The sequence below is a fragment of the Juglans microcarpa x Juglans regia genome, chromosome 1D (genome assembly GCF_004785595.1).
Source record: "Juglans microcarpa x Juglans regia isolate MS1-56 chromosome 1D, Jm3101_v1.0, whole genome shotgun sequence".
In the NCBI taxonomy this organism is placed as follows: Eukaryota; Viridiplantae; Streptophyta; class Magnoliopsida; order Fagales; family Juglandaceae; genus Juglans; species Juglans microcarpa x Juglans regia.
Genome location: NC_054594.1, coordinates 27752608 through 27770692, shown reverse-complemented (window position 1 = coordinate 27770692; position 18085 = coordinate 27752608).

Sequence of the window (18085 nt, the reverse complement as noted above, 5' to 3'; positions counted from 1 at the left end):
CTCACCACATCATCCTCGACCTCCTAGCAATCCAATGGACCCAACCCCACCTCCGATCTGTCACCGGTGAAGCCCCACTATCAATATTTCCGTTTTGGGTATTTTTTTCACTCCAACCACCCTTTGCGCCGCCACCCACGGCCACCCACCACCACCACTAGCTTCACCGACATCCCTAGGCCCTACCCTATCAATCTCAGGTCTTCGTTTGCACCCGTTCAAAAGTGGGTCTTTGAGACCCTCGGCCACAGTGCATTTGGCACTGTTTTGTTGCTGCGTTGTCGCTTCGTACAACTCCGTGATCTTTCAAAAATTATATTATAGCATTGTAAGTATTTTTCCCAAAGAACTTTTGAGATTTAAATGTATTTCTGCGCTAATTCATATTTACTGTGAATTTATTGGTTGTGCTGGACTGAGTCCGAGGAGTAAGGGATCGGTTGGATTGGATGATGGAGTTGTTTGTATGAGATTGGTTTATGCTAGGAAATTTGTTGGCTGTTTCGGGTTTAAATATTGGTGTTTTGAGTTTGACGTTATTCATGGTGAATATTGGTGATTTTAGGAAGTGATGATATATTTTTGGATTATTGGTTTAGTGTTTTGGAAATGTTTAGAAGGGTTTGTTGGGGCCTTTTAACATCTAGAAGTGTTGAGATATTTTTTTCCTGTTGTAGAGTTGGGAACGGAGAGAGAGTAGTGTGTAGTGTTGTCTTGGTTAAATTGTTGACAATTGCTTGGGAGTATGAGCTGCTGAAATAAGTGTGAGTTAGTGATAACCGGAGTTGACATTGGTTATGATGCTTGTATTGGACAATACTGAGATTGGTATAGAATATTTTGGGTCAAAGTGTGGGCTGTCTAGATTGTTATTTGGCTGTTTGAGTTGGATTAAACTTACTGAATTATGGTCAAGAAATTGGGTCTTAAGTTGTCTAAGACCAATTTTGTGTTGTTGGACTTTAATATTTAGTTTATATTATTTTTATGAATAGGTGACGAGATGGATAGAGACCGTATTCAAGTCATAGATGATGCGCTGCAGGAGTCAGGTAAGCGGGGTTCCTATGCTAGGCCTTACACGAATTATTTGACACTGAGGTTGATTTTCTGAAAACTTTGCATATTTTTGTGGTGAAATGAGAACTTGGGAAAAAAAACAAAAACCAACCTCGGTCGTTTATTTGCATACTCATGAAATCTGTACGAAAAAGAGAAAAAATATGTTCTGACATGCATTGTGTAGACATGATCTAAATTCTGTCATGTGATTTATGAAATCTGAAAAATGAGCGATATTGAGAATATGAAAAGTTGTGCATTTATTTGAAAAGATATTCTGGCTTTTGTGTTCAGTGTGTGTAAACTGTCTGATTCTGTTTTGATACTCTGTATTATTTTGATATAACATCTGAAAACCTTTGGCATGGTGTACTGGTTTTCGTATCTGACTCTGTCTCTGCTTTGCTCTGCTCTGCTCTGTTATGCTCTGCTCTGTTTGGGTTGGTACCAACTTCTCTGTCTCTGAGTGCACCCACTTTGGAAACAAAGTGGTTTTATTGTGGTCTTTCCTGTGTGCACACTCAGGGCTCCGAGAAGAATAAAGGAAAGATTTCACCTCTGTCTCTGCCTGGTTTGGCCACCGGGGTTAGCACAACCCTACCACGGGAGTGAAACATGGTCTCTGCTCTGTTTGGATCCGATGATGATACTCAGTTTATGTTATGCCAAAGTATTATGGGTTTTACTTGTCTTAAAACCATCGCTCTGTTACTTTTGAAAGTATGTTCTGTTCTGCATGATAACTCTGGAAAATATTTTGTTCTGCATGCTATACTTTGTAAATGCTCATGTTTGCACGCTAGCATATGACTTCTGCTTACTGAGTTGTTGATAACTCACCCCCTATCTTCATAATATTTTTTAGATGATGTGGAGAGTCCAACTGAGGACCTGGATTAGATTGGTGTTAATGATTAAGCTGGGAGAAGATGTTAGAAGAATGAATTCTGATGTCCTTTAGTTTTAATGTCTTTTCGATTTATTTATATTTTGGGCTTGGGTTTTAGTAAGACTTATGAAAGTATTAGTTTGGTTTGTTACGACTACCGAGAGATTTTGGACGCCTTAGTTTATTTTGCTGCAGTAATGACTTTGTAGAGTTTTCAATGTGGTTTTTTTTTAGACTACATGAGATTGAGTTTTGCTAATAAAGTTTTAGAGTTTTATTTTAGTTGTGTTGAGAAACATGTTCTTAAGTGACAGGTAGTAATTCTCCGGGCCAACCGGGTTTGGGGCGTTACAATAAATGCTACAAAAATACATGGCAGTCATGACTTTTAAAACCATTATCTTCTAATCATGAGTTCGCACACATATTGACATGCTCGAAGCATAGCCATCAGGTAATTTGATTATCATGAACCGCTCACAAAATTTGTTTCTCTCTTCATTAGACAATGTAAACCATTCAATGGGCATATAAGCTGAAAAACCATTATCTTGCAAATGCAACTCCGATTTTATCCCCAACTCCTTTAAATCTTTATGAGAGTTAGTTGTATCTTTTGTCTTTCCTTCTATTGACATTAGAGTGCCCAATATATTCTCACATATATTTTTCTCAATGTGCATAACATCTACATTATGGCAAAGTATCAAGGTAGACTAGTATGATAACTCAAAGAAGATGCTTTTTTTTGTCCAATTCAACTCGAATACTTGGTGTTTCCTCTTTTGAGATCTTGCATCATTCACAAACCTGTTTGTTGAAGCATCAAACATCTCTCTATTTGAATTACATTTATGATCATGTGGTAAATATTAACGGTGTCCCATGAAATATATCTACCATTTTTCAACCATTGAGACTGAGTATCTTTATTACAGATAGGACAAGCCATTTTACCTTTTGTGCTCCATTCAGACAAATTTTCGTATACTGAAAAATCATTTATTGTCTACAGCACCACAACATGCATCTTGAACTTCCACGATGAGGCCACATCATATGTACTGACACCCTGATCCTACAACTCTTTCAACTCTGCAATCAGTGTCTGAAGATATATGTCTATTTCATTCCTGGTGACCTTGGCCCTGGCATCAGTAGACTCATCATAAAGTATGGATCCTTCATGCAAATCCAAAGTGACAAATTATAGGGCATAATATAACAAGCCAAATACTATAAGAACTGCTCATATTGCCAAATGGATTAAAATCATTCGTTGCTAACCCAAGTTGTACATTGCAAGGTTCTTCGGCAAATCATGGGTACTTGGCATCAAAAGTTTTCCATCGTAAAGAATCTGCTGGATGCGAAAGGAAGTTTTCATTTTGGACTCTTTCTGTGTGATGCCAAAACATATATTTCGCAGTCAATCGGGACGTAAACAATATTTGAAGTCTAGGAATCAATAGAAAATATCTTAACACTTTCTGGGATACATTATACTTATCAGACGTCCATCTTGACTCATGACACATTGGACATGAATAAAATTCTACATATTGTTGCCAAAAGAGAACACAATCATTCTTACATGCATGAATGATATTATAATCGAATCCTAGCCCACACTTCAGTTGCTTTGCTTCATAACAATTACGAGGTAATATGTTATCCCACGAGGGAGCCTCTTTAAATAATTCAAGCAACATGTAGAAATACGACATATAGACTTGATATAAAGCAACCTCACTTTTAAAGACAACTTGCTATGACGAGTGCACCCCTCATATAGTTCTCTTTGTGCATCCTCTCACAATTTTCCAAAATTTTCATTTCTCTCAAATGATTGTGTAGATGTTCATTCTCCATCCATTGCCCCAAACATTCCTCCATCAAGATTGCCTAACATCTACGTTATATCCTCTTCATTATCACCACTATCATCAGATACATCCACATTTATGCCATCTATGTCGATATCATTACCTTCCTCCTTTTGGTTGGATTGAGTGCCAAATCTAATTCCTTTAGGAAATGGTTCACCATGTAAGGCCCATGGTGAGTATTTAGGATCAATTCCATTGACATATAAATGTTTCTCCACTACCACCAAGTTATAAGAACTAAGGTTTTTGTACTTCTTGTATGGACATCTTATAAAACCTCGACTGTCAACACTATCGCAAGCAAATTCTACAAAATCTTCACCCTTGTGCGTATTCCTTATAGTCTCTACCAAGTATATATCCCAGCAGCATCCACTATTATCCATTGTATTTCCGTTACTTGATAGCCGTCACCCAAAAAAACCTAAGTCATAGATAAATACTATCAATGGTCTTTTCATATTCACTGCTTTTATTTTGATAAAGTACTTGGTCATATCCCATTCGAGAGACTATCTCTATATCACATATATACATAGTCCAATACTCTCATGTCAGTTGGAATTTGGCAGTATTTTCCTACAATTCTCCAAGTATGCTAGTCACGAAAAGTTCTTGACCCTATCCATGGGCCGATCAACTTATGGACCACACACTAGAAGAATGAAAGGAAACATTGAACTAAAATTTTCAAAACTAACACATGAGTTTATATTGAATATATCTGCCATATAGATGATAGAATCTCAAACTATCTACTTTGGACAATTCAAGAGTTGTACCCAAACATTCTTTGCAAATAATAGAGCACAACTCTTGAATGGGTCTAAGGTTGAATTAGACAAGAACTCAATCATAGAAACACAATAACATTTTATTCAGTAATTTATGGAAAATGAGACTAATACTTTATTTGGGTTTCGAATTAATAAGTAATTGAGTAGTTGGTTTAGATTTAAATATGAATAATTTATGGTTTAGATTTATATTTTATTTCAATATTAGGTAATTTACGGAAAATGAGACTAATATTTTATTTCGGTTTGGAATTAATAGGTAATTAAGTAGTTGGTTTAGATTTAAATATGAATAATTTATGGTTTAGATTCATATTTTATTTCAATTAGGTAATTTACGAAAAATGACACTAATATTTTATTTCGGTTTGGAATTAATAGGTAAATAAGTAATTGGTTTAGATTTAAGTATGAATAATTTATGGTTTATATTCATATTTTATTTCAATTAGGTAATTTATGGAAAATGAGACTAATATTTTATTTGGGTTCGGAATTAATAGGTACTTAAGTAGTTGGTTTAGATTTAAAGTAGATTCTAAGATGATCTTAAGGTTATCATTCTAATTTTTATGGAGAGACGAAATTGACCAAAAAATCAAGCCTAGAGATTAAAAAACCATAAAAACTCAATGACTTAATTGAAAGATAATAAAATATCAATATAACATGCAAGTTAATTACCGCATATCATAACAAAGAAACTCGATGACTTGATCAAAAAATAAAATACTAATCCCTAATCAAACACATATATACATATTCAAAGAATTTCAAGTCCCTAATCAAAAAATTATATACTAATCCCTACTCAAACACATATATACTAAATTTAATAAACATTACCTCAAGGCTATGCAATCAACTACCACCAATTTTTTTTTTTTTTTTGAAAAAAAACCTATACATGAAAATTTTCAAGAGTTAGAGAGCATTCAACAATGATTCATAATACAAATAACTCAACAAATAAATCTACACAAACATATAAAACGAAATCTACTATTTGGATAAGAAAAAATGCACACCTCAATAGATTTGCATACTATCAATACAAAAACCTTTCACATAACAAATACATTCTCTCTCCAGAACGAAATCTTGCCCAAAACACACGAATTCTCTGCCCCCAACTCTGTTTGACGTGAGATATAAAGAATGAAGCAGCAGAAAATCTCGAAGGAAGTGTGGGCAATTTAAGTTTAATAGTCCCGATCGAATGCTTCTTTATCCATTCAAACTCGAAATTTTAGAAATGGCACTGTATCTTCTATGCGCATTATCTCATCAAGTCATCGTTCGAATGTGTTATAATACGTTTGAACAGATCGAAAAGAATATACCTCAAGCATATTCTCTAAAACTCAAGTTTCCATATGCGACATCGCCAATCTCTTATCCATTCAAATGCTGTAAAATTTCATTCGAATGCTGGAAAATCTCTTATCCCGCCAAATACGAGCTACGAGTATTTCCGTTCGAACGCACCTATCATGTAATATAGTCCCCATTTGAACAACACTCTAGACCATTCGAACAAGGACCCTATTCCGTTCGAACAAAGTAATTATTTCCTCCAAATATACTAATATATATGATATTATTACAACTACTAGCTAATATTATTACTACTAGTATATAACTACTATTGCTACTATAATACTAGTATTATAATACTATAGTATTAATTATAACTATTAGTATTAGAACTACTAATATAATACTATAGTTATACTATATATTAGCATATATATACTACATTATAACTAGTATAGTAGTATAATAGTATACTAATATATATTTATAAATATTATATTACTATATATAGTATCCAAATAAATATATATATGTTTAGTTTAATGTTAGCTAAGTTTTTAATATTTTAGTATACTTATAAAGCCATTCAAACGGAGTACTGACCTATTTGAACTAACCAGGATCATGGACAACAATGAGAAGTTTCACAAATTCATATGTTTGAATAGGGTCAAACATCGCTCGAACGGGTTGAAGCACTTGTTTGAACGTATAAATTTTTATTCGAACAAACAAAAGTAACTGATAAAGTGTTTGAACTGGATAGTACACACTCGAACGAGAATGGTAGGACAAAAATGAGAAGTTTTACGAATTCACATGTTCAAACGGGATAATACTCGTTTGAACAAAACTGCTCCATACTAAATACCAAGTTCGAATGTCGAACGACCACATTCGCACAATGCCACTAACTCCTCCTTAGAAAGCAAAATTTCTGCCATCTAAGAGGTATGGCCCTTGAAATGAGACTCGTTTAAGTACTTTTTGCTAGTTAGTTAAGTTTGTAAAAGGGGTCAAGTTTCGAATCCACTCCAATCCTTTTTGGTATTTTTCAGCCACCACACACGGTGTTTGGCCGTAGAAATCTAGGCTTCACTCCATCTTAATTTGGACCAATTAAAACCTAGGTTTCCACTTTAGGTGCTAAGTCGACTCAGCCATGGTTTGTTTGGCAAGTTCGAGTTCGAACGGATTCAAGCCTATTCGAATGCTTATTTGCCAAACAGCCATTTTAGCATTTGAAACTAAAAGAACCCCATTCAAACGTTAAAGACTACGATGCCAATATGTTCGAACAAGTTGGCTCTCCATTCAAACCTAACACTTATTTGTTCGAAGCTCATTTTATTTATTTTTCATTCGAATAGTTAGTTGGTGTGCGAACAGGTTAAGTTTATGTTCGAATGGTTATAAACCGTTTGACCACTTAGAGCTATTGTTCGAACAAAATTATTTAGCGTTTGGATTAAATGCATGTTTGTTTGAACGGATTAGTTCCTGTTCGAATGGGGTTGTTTCTATTCGAACATAACGGTAAATATAAACATATATATATAAAATAGAATTACAAGTTTTTTTTTTTAAATGAGCATTCAAAATTTTATTCAATTTCCAAAATATGATTATAATGAATAAGCAATACATTGAGGAACTTCCTCTATGTCAAATATTGAATCAGCAATGCTTAATGCATTTCTTGCCAAAGCATGAGCGACTGAATTAAGCTCTTTGAATATAAGCAATTGTCCATCGTTGAAATTGAGCCAAGAGAGGTCTAGCATCTGATAAAAGCATACTAGAACCATCCCATCCTTGAGCTCCATTTTTAATACCATCCACAACATTTAGAGCACCCCATTCTAATATAATACTTTGGACACCAAGTACCAAAGCAAACTTTGAGGCATAAAAAGTAACAAAAGATTCTGCTAGATAAGAATCTGGTAACAGATTTTCTTTTGTCTCATGGTAGCCAAAACATGACCCTCACTATCCCTTGCTACAACTCCATAACCAGTCAAACAAAGATGTCTATCAACCGATGCATCCCAATTAATGTTGACAATGCCTTGAGGTGGAGGCACCCAACAGCTTGAAGAAATAGTAGGAATAGAAATCCTAATCTGTAGAGTTTGATTACTAGTTTGTATTTCTGACAATCTTTGGCTACTTGATTAAAAAGCACTGAAGGAGAAGAGAATAAATTCTCAAAAATCACTACATTCCTTCTTTTCCACGACTTCCTCAAATGTATCAAACAGTTTAAACAACAATTCCTTAAAAATCTTGACTGCAATTTTTACTTTTGTAACCTTTTTGAACTGTAAAACCAAACATTTCTAGCAACAACATAGGACCATAAGGCAGTTGTTTTCTCAGACAGATCACAAATTGGGCACATTGGATTGTCAACAACCTTTTTCCTATAAAGATTGAGTTTGGTTGGTAAACGTTCATGACATGCCTTCCACAAAAAATACTTTCTCAACATTTGGCAACTTAAGGGACACAAAATTCTCCACTTATCTCGATCAGAGTTAGAAGAGCACTGGTAGAGTGGGAGATCATTATAGATGACTTCCGCGATTTTGAGTGGAATGGACGGAGCCTCTTTTCTATTATCAGTGAGAGAGGATGGGCCGCGATTTGTCAACAAAGTGGTGTGGCCTATCCAAACATGATCAATGAGTTTTACCGAGCCAAGGGTCAGATGGAGGCTAATGAGGAGTCCTTTATGTTTACCCTTTGAGGAGTGAGTATTACTATCTTAGCTAACATTATTGCTGATTTTCTTGAGATTCCCCACGATATTAGTGGATACCCTACACAACAATCAGCTGTAGGGACAGATGGTGGAGATGCCATCGAGGATAAGGCTCCATATGATGGCAACAAGGTGATCAAACAGGTAGTTTGTATCGCATTTTTTCAAATGCTAAATTTAATTATTTCCCATAATATTGATCTAAGAAAACACAAGACTGACTTTTGCATTGAACAAGCTTGATTTATGTGTGGATAGCATGAAGAGAGCCGATTGATCTACCTTTATATTTCCTCCTCCTCATTCGATCTGAGTGATGGTATTCGAGTGGAAGTAGTCTACCTTTTGCATTGATGATCTCTAACCTTCTAGTCCAATTGGGGGTTAATGTACTGATGACTGAGCAGAGACAACCACAGATTGGGCCCCTTAACAAGATCACCATCAGCAAGAGTGGGCCACTTGCAGAAGGGTCGAATTAATGTTCCAGCGGCACAAAATAGAGGCACAGAGCGTGATCCAGCTTCTACTGATGCCACTGTTGATAGACAGGATGTAGGGGCTACGATGTAACAGCCCACTAGAAATTCACCGGTGGAATTTCTATTAACTTTAGGAACCTCGTGAAAACCCCATAACTTTTTACAAATCGACCAATCACGCAGGTTTTAATCTGTCAATATAGTCAATGTTACCACTCACTATGATGCTAGATATATGAGTTTAATTATTTGAGGTAGTTAGAAGTGTCAGAATGCGTTATGGTCTACGCCATTAGACTCAGTGGATTATTTAGGATTTTATGTCGCAATAACCCATTTTCATAATTTCAGACGAAACGACTGTTCGAAATTGTGAAATTATTTTTAGGGGTACTTTGGGGTTGAATTTTGGTAAAAGATTTTCACTACAGTTTAATATGAATATTTAGGATTTTTCAGTACTAAGTTTATTATGCATTTTTTTTAAGTGAATAGTAACCTCGATAAGCACACCCAGTGCAGTGTTTTCAAAATCACAGTGTGGAATGTCCAAATTAGGTTAGAGAAGTTTAATTTGGACACTTGGCAATATCTTAGCCACACATAGTGAATAGTATTAGACACTTGGCACCATGAGGAGCCATTAGATGGATTTGTGAAGGAAGTCAAGGTGTGAGATCATGCCATCTAAGCAAAACTTTGTTTCATCTGATAAACCAAATTGTGCCAGACCAAAGAGGGTTTCAACTCTAGCAAAACCCTAAATGGTTGGAATCCATTTGAAACCCCAAAAGCTTCATTGAAACCAAAACCCTAAACGGTTTTCCCAAACCCTAAAGTTGGCCTCCAAACCCTTTTTAATCACTTGATTAAATCACTTCCACATGCTATTAATTAATCAAATATTTGTTATGACATCATTATCCAATCTTTTAAACCTTGGAAACTTGATTGGGCCAAGAAAAATTGGTTTTGGGCTTGATAGCATCTCAAACCCTAACCGAACCCCCTTTAAACCCCAAATTGAAGCCCACCTGGTTGGGGCCCACCAAGGCCCACGAAATTGGCCACCTTGGCAAAGCTTCTTGAGGAAGTTTCCTCCCCCACATTGCAGACCATCCACTGCCATTGGCTGCACCCATTAGTGCCTTGATGTGAAGGAGAAGTCCACTCCATCAACCTCCATCTCTCACAGCTGCTGCAGGCAGTCCTTTGCCCTCATTACTCTCCACTTTATGTCACATAGCCAACTCCAATCAAGGGTCTTTCAAGCCCATAACTTCATCCTCCAGAAGTATAAAGTCATGCAAGACACACTTCTCTCCATTTTATCACTTATTTTTCCCATTCTTAGAGAGAAACCCAAAAGAGCTCTCTCTGGTAGATTTCTGGGTATTTTTGTGTGGCCATTCTAGACCCCTTGTATGTATTTCCTCATGATGACTACTTCATTAAAGTTGTTCGTATTTGAGTCTAGTTTCCGTAGATATCTTATTAGTCTCAATACATGCTCATTTGGTTGGTCAAAAGTATTTTTAACCATGGAAAGGTCATTCTAGGCCTGAAACTGGAGAGTATGATATGTTTTTGAATTTTTGACCAAGCTAATGGACATATCTTGGTCCGAAAATTTTATGGAGTGTTGTTAGCATGTGTTTATGAATGTTCATTGAGTTTTTGTTGCATGGATAAAGCTTTTGATGATATATTTCTTTAGATTTAGAAACTTGAAAACTGGAAATGGAAAAGCAGTTTTTGTTTTGTGAAAATTGGAATATTTCGTGGTTTGATCTTATTCCAAAGGCTTTGATATTTTTATATGATGATCCTAAGTCTCTTATATACATGTTAGGAAGTTATTTTGAAGATATTTAGTATTAGTTTTAAAGGTATGATTTTTCTATGCAAGAGGATTTCGGTTAGGCCTAAGATTTGATGTTTTTGGGTTAGATCCATGTTTTATGGAGTTTTAGCCATGTGATTTTAAGTTTGATGGTTGGATCTTCTTTAGGACACATTTTTAAACCATGATATGTTTTAGTTTGAAGATCACATGTGTTTAAGCCATGGATCAAGAGATTGATCAAAGATAGTGGAGAGAAAAGTTTATGTTTTGGACTAAGTTTAAAACCAAAAACTCCAAGTGTTGTTTTGTGATTTTTGGTGGCTTTTGTTTGATGATTTAAAGCATGGTTGATCTTAAGATGATGTTATGAATGTGTTAGATGTAAGATTTGTTTTTTTTTTTTTTTGAATTCTTGGAGATGTTTTTATTAAGGTCAAAACTTGTGATTTAAGGGTTTACTTTTTGTTAAAAAGTTTGGGTCCTTTTCCAAAACGTTTGGTGTTGATTATTAGCTTTTTTTAATGGATATTTTAAGTGTATTTTTTTTAAAACCTAGGACAGGAAGATCCTTGTTTCAAAAATTTTGGTTTAAACGTGGGTTTTGAAGATGGAAGAAATTGCAACTAAAATCAAGATAAATAGCCTATGAATGTTTCGGCCATTGTGGGTTTTTCCATAGTAGTGAATGGTTTTAAATTTTTCTGAGCTGATATTTGAGTCTAAGAAAAAATTTACATGAGGAATGTAAATTTTGATAATTTTGGAGTTAGGATGTGAAATCCTTAAGTTAGGGGTAAAATTGTCATTTTCCCACATGTAGAGGGTAAAATGGCCATTTTACTCTAAGTTGTCTCTTTTCACATTTTTGATTATTAGTCATTAAAGTTCTAACTTTTAGAATACCCTCTTTCTATTCCTCGTGTTTCGCGCTTTAATCTCGTAGAACGCGACGATTGAGGTAAGTTAGCTCTTAACTTACTATCAGTTTACTGTGTATGTGTGATGGGTAAGAGAACTATAATTTATATTCGTATGTTGTTATATATGCCATGTCATCACATGTTTATCTATTACACGAATTATTCTGTCACGAAATATTTATCTGTTACAGAATATATTTTGTCCCATGTTACTATCTGTTGCCAAGTATGCCACATTATGTATGCTATCTGTTACATGTATGTCATGTCACGTAATATTCACTGTCACATGTTATGCAATGTTACGAAATGTTCTCTGTTATATGTTATGCCAAGTTATGAAATATTGTCTGCTACATGTATGCCATGTTATGAAATATTTTCTGTTACATTTTATGTCATATCTATCGTCTTACGTTCATGTCATGTTACGTTACTTCAGGACTCCTGTCCTTTATGTCACGTTCATGTCACGTCACGTTACAAAATATCATATATGCAGTTAAGTTATTCATGTCAGTCACGACTCTAAGCGCTCGGATGAGGTAATATCCTAGTGAAACTCCTTTGTTTACGTTGGAGTGTCTAAATAGGTGTAAAATTTTCTGGGAAGTACAGTCAACAGGTTGCGAATGGGGCCTAACTAACCGGTGACTGGAGCACACCGATGGAGCCACAGATTATGTTACGTGTGTTCACAGCAAGTGTGGCACAAACAATTCATGGGACCACAATAACTGTGGAGCATACACTATGTGAGACATAGCAATTATGACACGTAGAATACGTGGGGCCACAACAACTGTGGCGTACTAATTAACGCACTCACAGCTCGTATAGACACCCGTGTTGTGATGCAGTAATCGGCAGGGACACACGGCTTAAGGGGACTCGTGTAGCACCCGTATAGTCACTTTATTAATTAAGTTCATTGAATAAGATTCCAAATTCATGTATTTCACATTGAAGTCATGTTTCACGTCATGTTACGTTCAAGTTTACGTTCATGTCAAGTTTCAAGTTCATGTCAATCATGGTAACCCCAGGAGACAAGAATATATTTCAAGTTCATGTTTATGTCATGTTATGTTCAAGTTCATGTCATGTTCACGTTCACGTTATGTTCCAAGTTCACATTGATGTTATGTTATGCTCGGGTTCATTTTATATTCAAGTTCACATTCATGTTATGTCATGTTCACGTTCACGTTATGTTCTAAGTTCACATTTATGTTATGTCATGCTCATGTTCATGTTATGTTCAAGCTCATGTTTAAATTATGTATATTCACGTTCATGCTATGTTGCTAGTCAATGTTATGTCTTAAGTTTACGTACATGCCATGTTACGTCAAGCTAAGTTTCAGTTTTAGTTCAATTTATGTCATATTGTATATCAAGTTATGTTATGCTTACTTATGATTTTGATTATGCATTCATGCTTTTACTACCATGCATGCATCATTAACCTGTGTGGAAGTTCCTGTTAACTTGCTGAGATTTGTAATCGAATCTCATCGTGGTAATCACAACTACCATTCCCCCAAATGGTAGGCGATGTGTCAGGATCAGAGCAGGGAGCATACACTAGCAGACTGGAGGAGGTTAACTAGATGCCTTATACGCAACACGGAGCTTATAACCTCCATAGTTAGGTCTTTAGATAGTATTCCGGCATCGTTGGTCGAATTACGCGAGTTACTCAATGAACTAGCCCAATAATATATTTTGGCAATGTAATTATGGAGCCAGGTATTCGTTGTTTTGAGATTACAGTCTTCTGAGACCCATGTGGTAATTGTGGATGTTTTAAGTATGCATGGTTTATGTTTTAAGTATTTGGGATATGATAAGTTTGGTGCATAGTATTGCTAAAAAAAAATTATCCGTTGCGAATATTGCATAATGCTATATGCATGTTAGGAACATTGTATCTAATATGTCATGAACGGGGGCAGGTAACATTGTGTTGCATGTCCCGACGCTTTGGATGTCCGTCCGATCCCAAGCGGAATCTGAGGGCGTCACATACTATCACAGAGGTACGATCCCTGCTCGAGGACCATCGCATACTTTTGATCCAGGAGATGGAGGGGATCGTTGCTCCCATTATGGTTCGACTGCAAGAGATTGAGGGACGCATTTCTGTCAAGCAAGAGGACCTGGATAATCTTACCCAACAGTTTTCTTTTTTATTTGACTTTGTATTGTATTGAACGTTGTTGATTTAATTATTGTATCATTTTTATTTCTTATATATAGTTTGTTTATTGTCAAAAGCTATTTTCCTTATTTTACTCAACGTTTATGACAATATAAAAATGACACTCCCTAAAAGGTAATGATTTTTTAATTGAAAATTATTATTTACCATAATAAAACTCATTAATTAATTTTTAAATTAATTATATAAAATTCTTAGAATATGAAATATTTTAAATTACCATAAATAATAATAAATCTGTACAACTAGATTTTGTATCTTTTGAAAATGATAACTAATAATATCAAATAATATTTATTTTTAAAATATTTGAATGTCTTTCAATAAATTTCTATAACTAAATGGTACCATTTGAATGACTATTATGAGCATTCGAACATTTCATAGATCTGTTCGAACATAAAAGTACTGTTTGAATTGTGTTTCAACCATCCCTGCCAGATTTATTTATAACTTCCCACCAAAACTTCAGTTTAAATGATTAAATATCACATTCGAACAAGTTCAAACTTTCCTCAGCACAATTGTATATACTTTCCTCCCATGACTATTATTTGAACAATTATGTAACCATTCGAACGATAATTAAAATTGTGTTTGAACGACTTTTTTTTACTTTTGAATGGTTTTCTTTTTTTGAGACAATATATTTAGTCACAGAAGGTTTAGTTCAACTTATCTGTTCGAACGCATAAAAAACAACATCCCTGTTTTGAGATGAAATTTAAATTTCATCCCAAATAAGTACTTTTAGGTGCAAAATTTAAGTTGACCCTAAAAGATTTCATATCTAAAGATCAAATCTCTTTTAGTGAAGGTGCTACTATAATTATCCTATATAGACAAATACACAGAATCACAAATAGATTCATACCTATATATTTTGAGTTCGAGATTTATTGCCGCCACCCACCATATCTTACTACAAATGTAGAAAGGTACAGAAAAGATTAATAAATAATTGTCATAATTGCAAGTGATGTGTATAATATAATTGTAGTATCATCTATGTATTAAATTTGGGATTTAGTTAACTAGTTAAAATCAACTTGATCAAGTCAAAATCTACCTAGCTGATGCAAACCTAAATTGATATAAGGTTTATGCGTCTAGATTCTATGATGGCTGCACTGAACTATTTTAAAAATGTAATATGTGAAAATATTGCAAGAAAAGCTTAATCTTCATTGGATTGGGACAATATCAATTATTGTTTTACATTTTTTTTTAATTTCCATCCCTAATTTCTATTAATTAACAAGCCATCAGGATAATTCTAATTCTGCCCTGCATTATTTAGATTACCAACTTGGCCAATTCCCCTCCACATTGTAAACACAACTATACCATCTTATTAAAACTATGAATATTTTCAGCCCAGTTCTTTATTTGCACTTGGCATGAGATAGGTTTTACTTCAACAGATTTTGGCTTTTGTAACGAAAGCAATAATCACAAAAAATAAGCAAACCATCACAAATACATTTTTGCGACGGTTTGAGACCATCACCACGACCGCCACCTAAAAGGTGTCACAAAATGTAATTGTGATGATTTACTGTTCAACCGTCACGAAAAGTTTTTTTTTTATTTTTTTGTTTTTTGTTTTTGTTTTTTTTTTTTTTGGTGACTATTGGAAGTCTTCCATGGGATGTAATGTTCGAACGTGAAGTTCTTTTGTGACAGTTAAAATCTATCATAGAAAGAAACATTCGCATGTAAAAACTAATGTTCGAATGTTAACCTGATTGATTAACATTCAAAAGTAAAAAAAATTAGACTTTCATTGTTTTTGCTTTGCACAATTAATATTTACATTCAAATGTAACAATGTTTGAATGTTTGTTCAAAGACTTTTGAATGTAGCATTCAGATGTTAATGACAAAACGTTCGAATGTAAAGTGTTTAACGTTCGGATGTTGGGTTGTCATTCAAACATATCTATTCTAATCATTCTAAAGTTTCGATAGTTTGTAGGTGGAAACTTTCGAATGGAGTGAGTTATGTTCAAATGTTTTGTTGGAATTCGGTGGTATTATGTTGAATGTGAAGCCGTGTTCAATGTTTGTTCTTTACATTCGAATGTACTGATCTGAAATACTAATTTCATAAAATTAAAAAGCATACAAATTGTATCATATTACACCATAAATATAACAACTAATAATGTCTTATAGAGTTACAAAATTAGACAATAAAAGTTTCTAATAATGATAATGATGTATTCATTTCTTCTTCTTTCCTTGCTTATCGTGATCCTACTGCAGTGACATTACGCATTCCGTCTGGACCAGCATCTCCCTCTGTATTTGTTCTTGAACTTCAATGTGTATTCTCTCCTCCTAGTCTCTTGGTCGCTTCTGCAAGCACATCTATAAATCAAACTGCCGTGATAAGAGCGACTCTAACTCCTGCTGTATCGACTTCATTTGCTCAATTTATTGCCGTGTTGTATCTAAATCTTTGGTAAGATTATTAATTTTCGAAGTCGGGTCGTGGAGGATGAACCGACATACTTGAAAGAACGTCCCAAACCTCTTACCAAACCAAATTTGCTCCCGAGCACTTGCGTGAATATGTCATTGTCACTAGGAGATGATTTCTCAGAGGTTGGCTGCATCTCAATCATTTTTCCTGCAATTACAATGAAAACACACAATGAGTAACATATTAAAAGAAATGAGGAATCAAACATAATATCTATTCACATGTTGCATAATTTATTCACAGAAAATAACCTCACTTAGATAATTATCTTTAGCGATAGGATAATTCTACTCACTGTGCTCATCAGTATGAGTAGCAGCATAGACATGAATGAGGGATAAATTTTTAGGATCATCACGTTTCTAACAAAACCATGTTAGTAATTTTAAAAAATAATGTCAGTACTTAAATAAAAGAATATGCTAAAAATGAGTGAATTTTAATAAGTTGTTAATTACCATTTTATTGGCAAGACGTTGGAATGACCTCGAATCAGCGCGATGATGGATTGTCAAAGTCGTTCTATTTGGTATATTGATAGAACTTAAGTGCTAAAAGATTAATTAAGAATGTTAATTATAATATATGGAACTAATATATTAGTATATAAGTTATAGGGAATAAATCTAGAATACCTAATAATCTGGACTTGCAAAAAGATTACAACACTTCCACCAATTGTCTAACTTCATTTCTTGAAAAGGGGACTAAGCAGCCTCTTATAATGTCTAAAATTTCTTCAAGTGGTCATGAAATCGTCCCTTGTGACACCGAAATAATGTAGCCATCAACTCATTCACAGTTTGCACATCTTCGCTTCAGCCAAAATTGAGGTTGAATTCGTTCTAAGAAGTGAATTGCGTTAAAAATATGAAATCAAAACATTTCTAAAAACAATTACAATTGTATATAAACTAACCAATACACGACTGTAAATGTGATCTTTAAACTCACTCAGAATATCTCTTCATGATCACACATAAAATGGGGCATAAGCTCGGACTAGTGTGCCGACATAGGAGGAAAGCGATGCTGCACTAATATCCACTTCCCCAGTGAAGTTATCAGGAATGTTGACCTTGATTTTCCATACCTTCTATTTTTTTCATTGCAAGGCCACATGTTAAGCCACGTCCGTCACATGATAAGGCATCAGCAAATATTTTTTAAATTATTAAATACAATCCCCAAAATATTGAAATATAATTAATTATTAACAAAATTTCCTTACCGGTAGGTGTCGATTGGCTATTTGTCTCCTGTGTATCAACTTGTTTAGGAGCGGAGTTCTCAATTAAGGAGTTGTGAACGGGTTCGGGACTTGGCGGAGGAGGCATATTTTTTCGTTGCTGTTTTAGTGGCATTCTTGAAAATGATTAATATTTTGAAAAAAATAGTATAAGA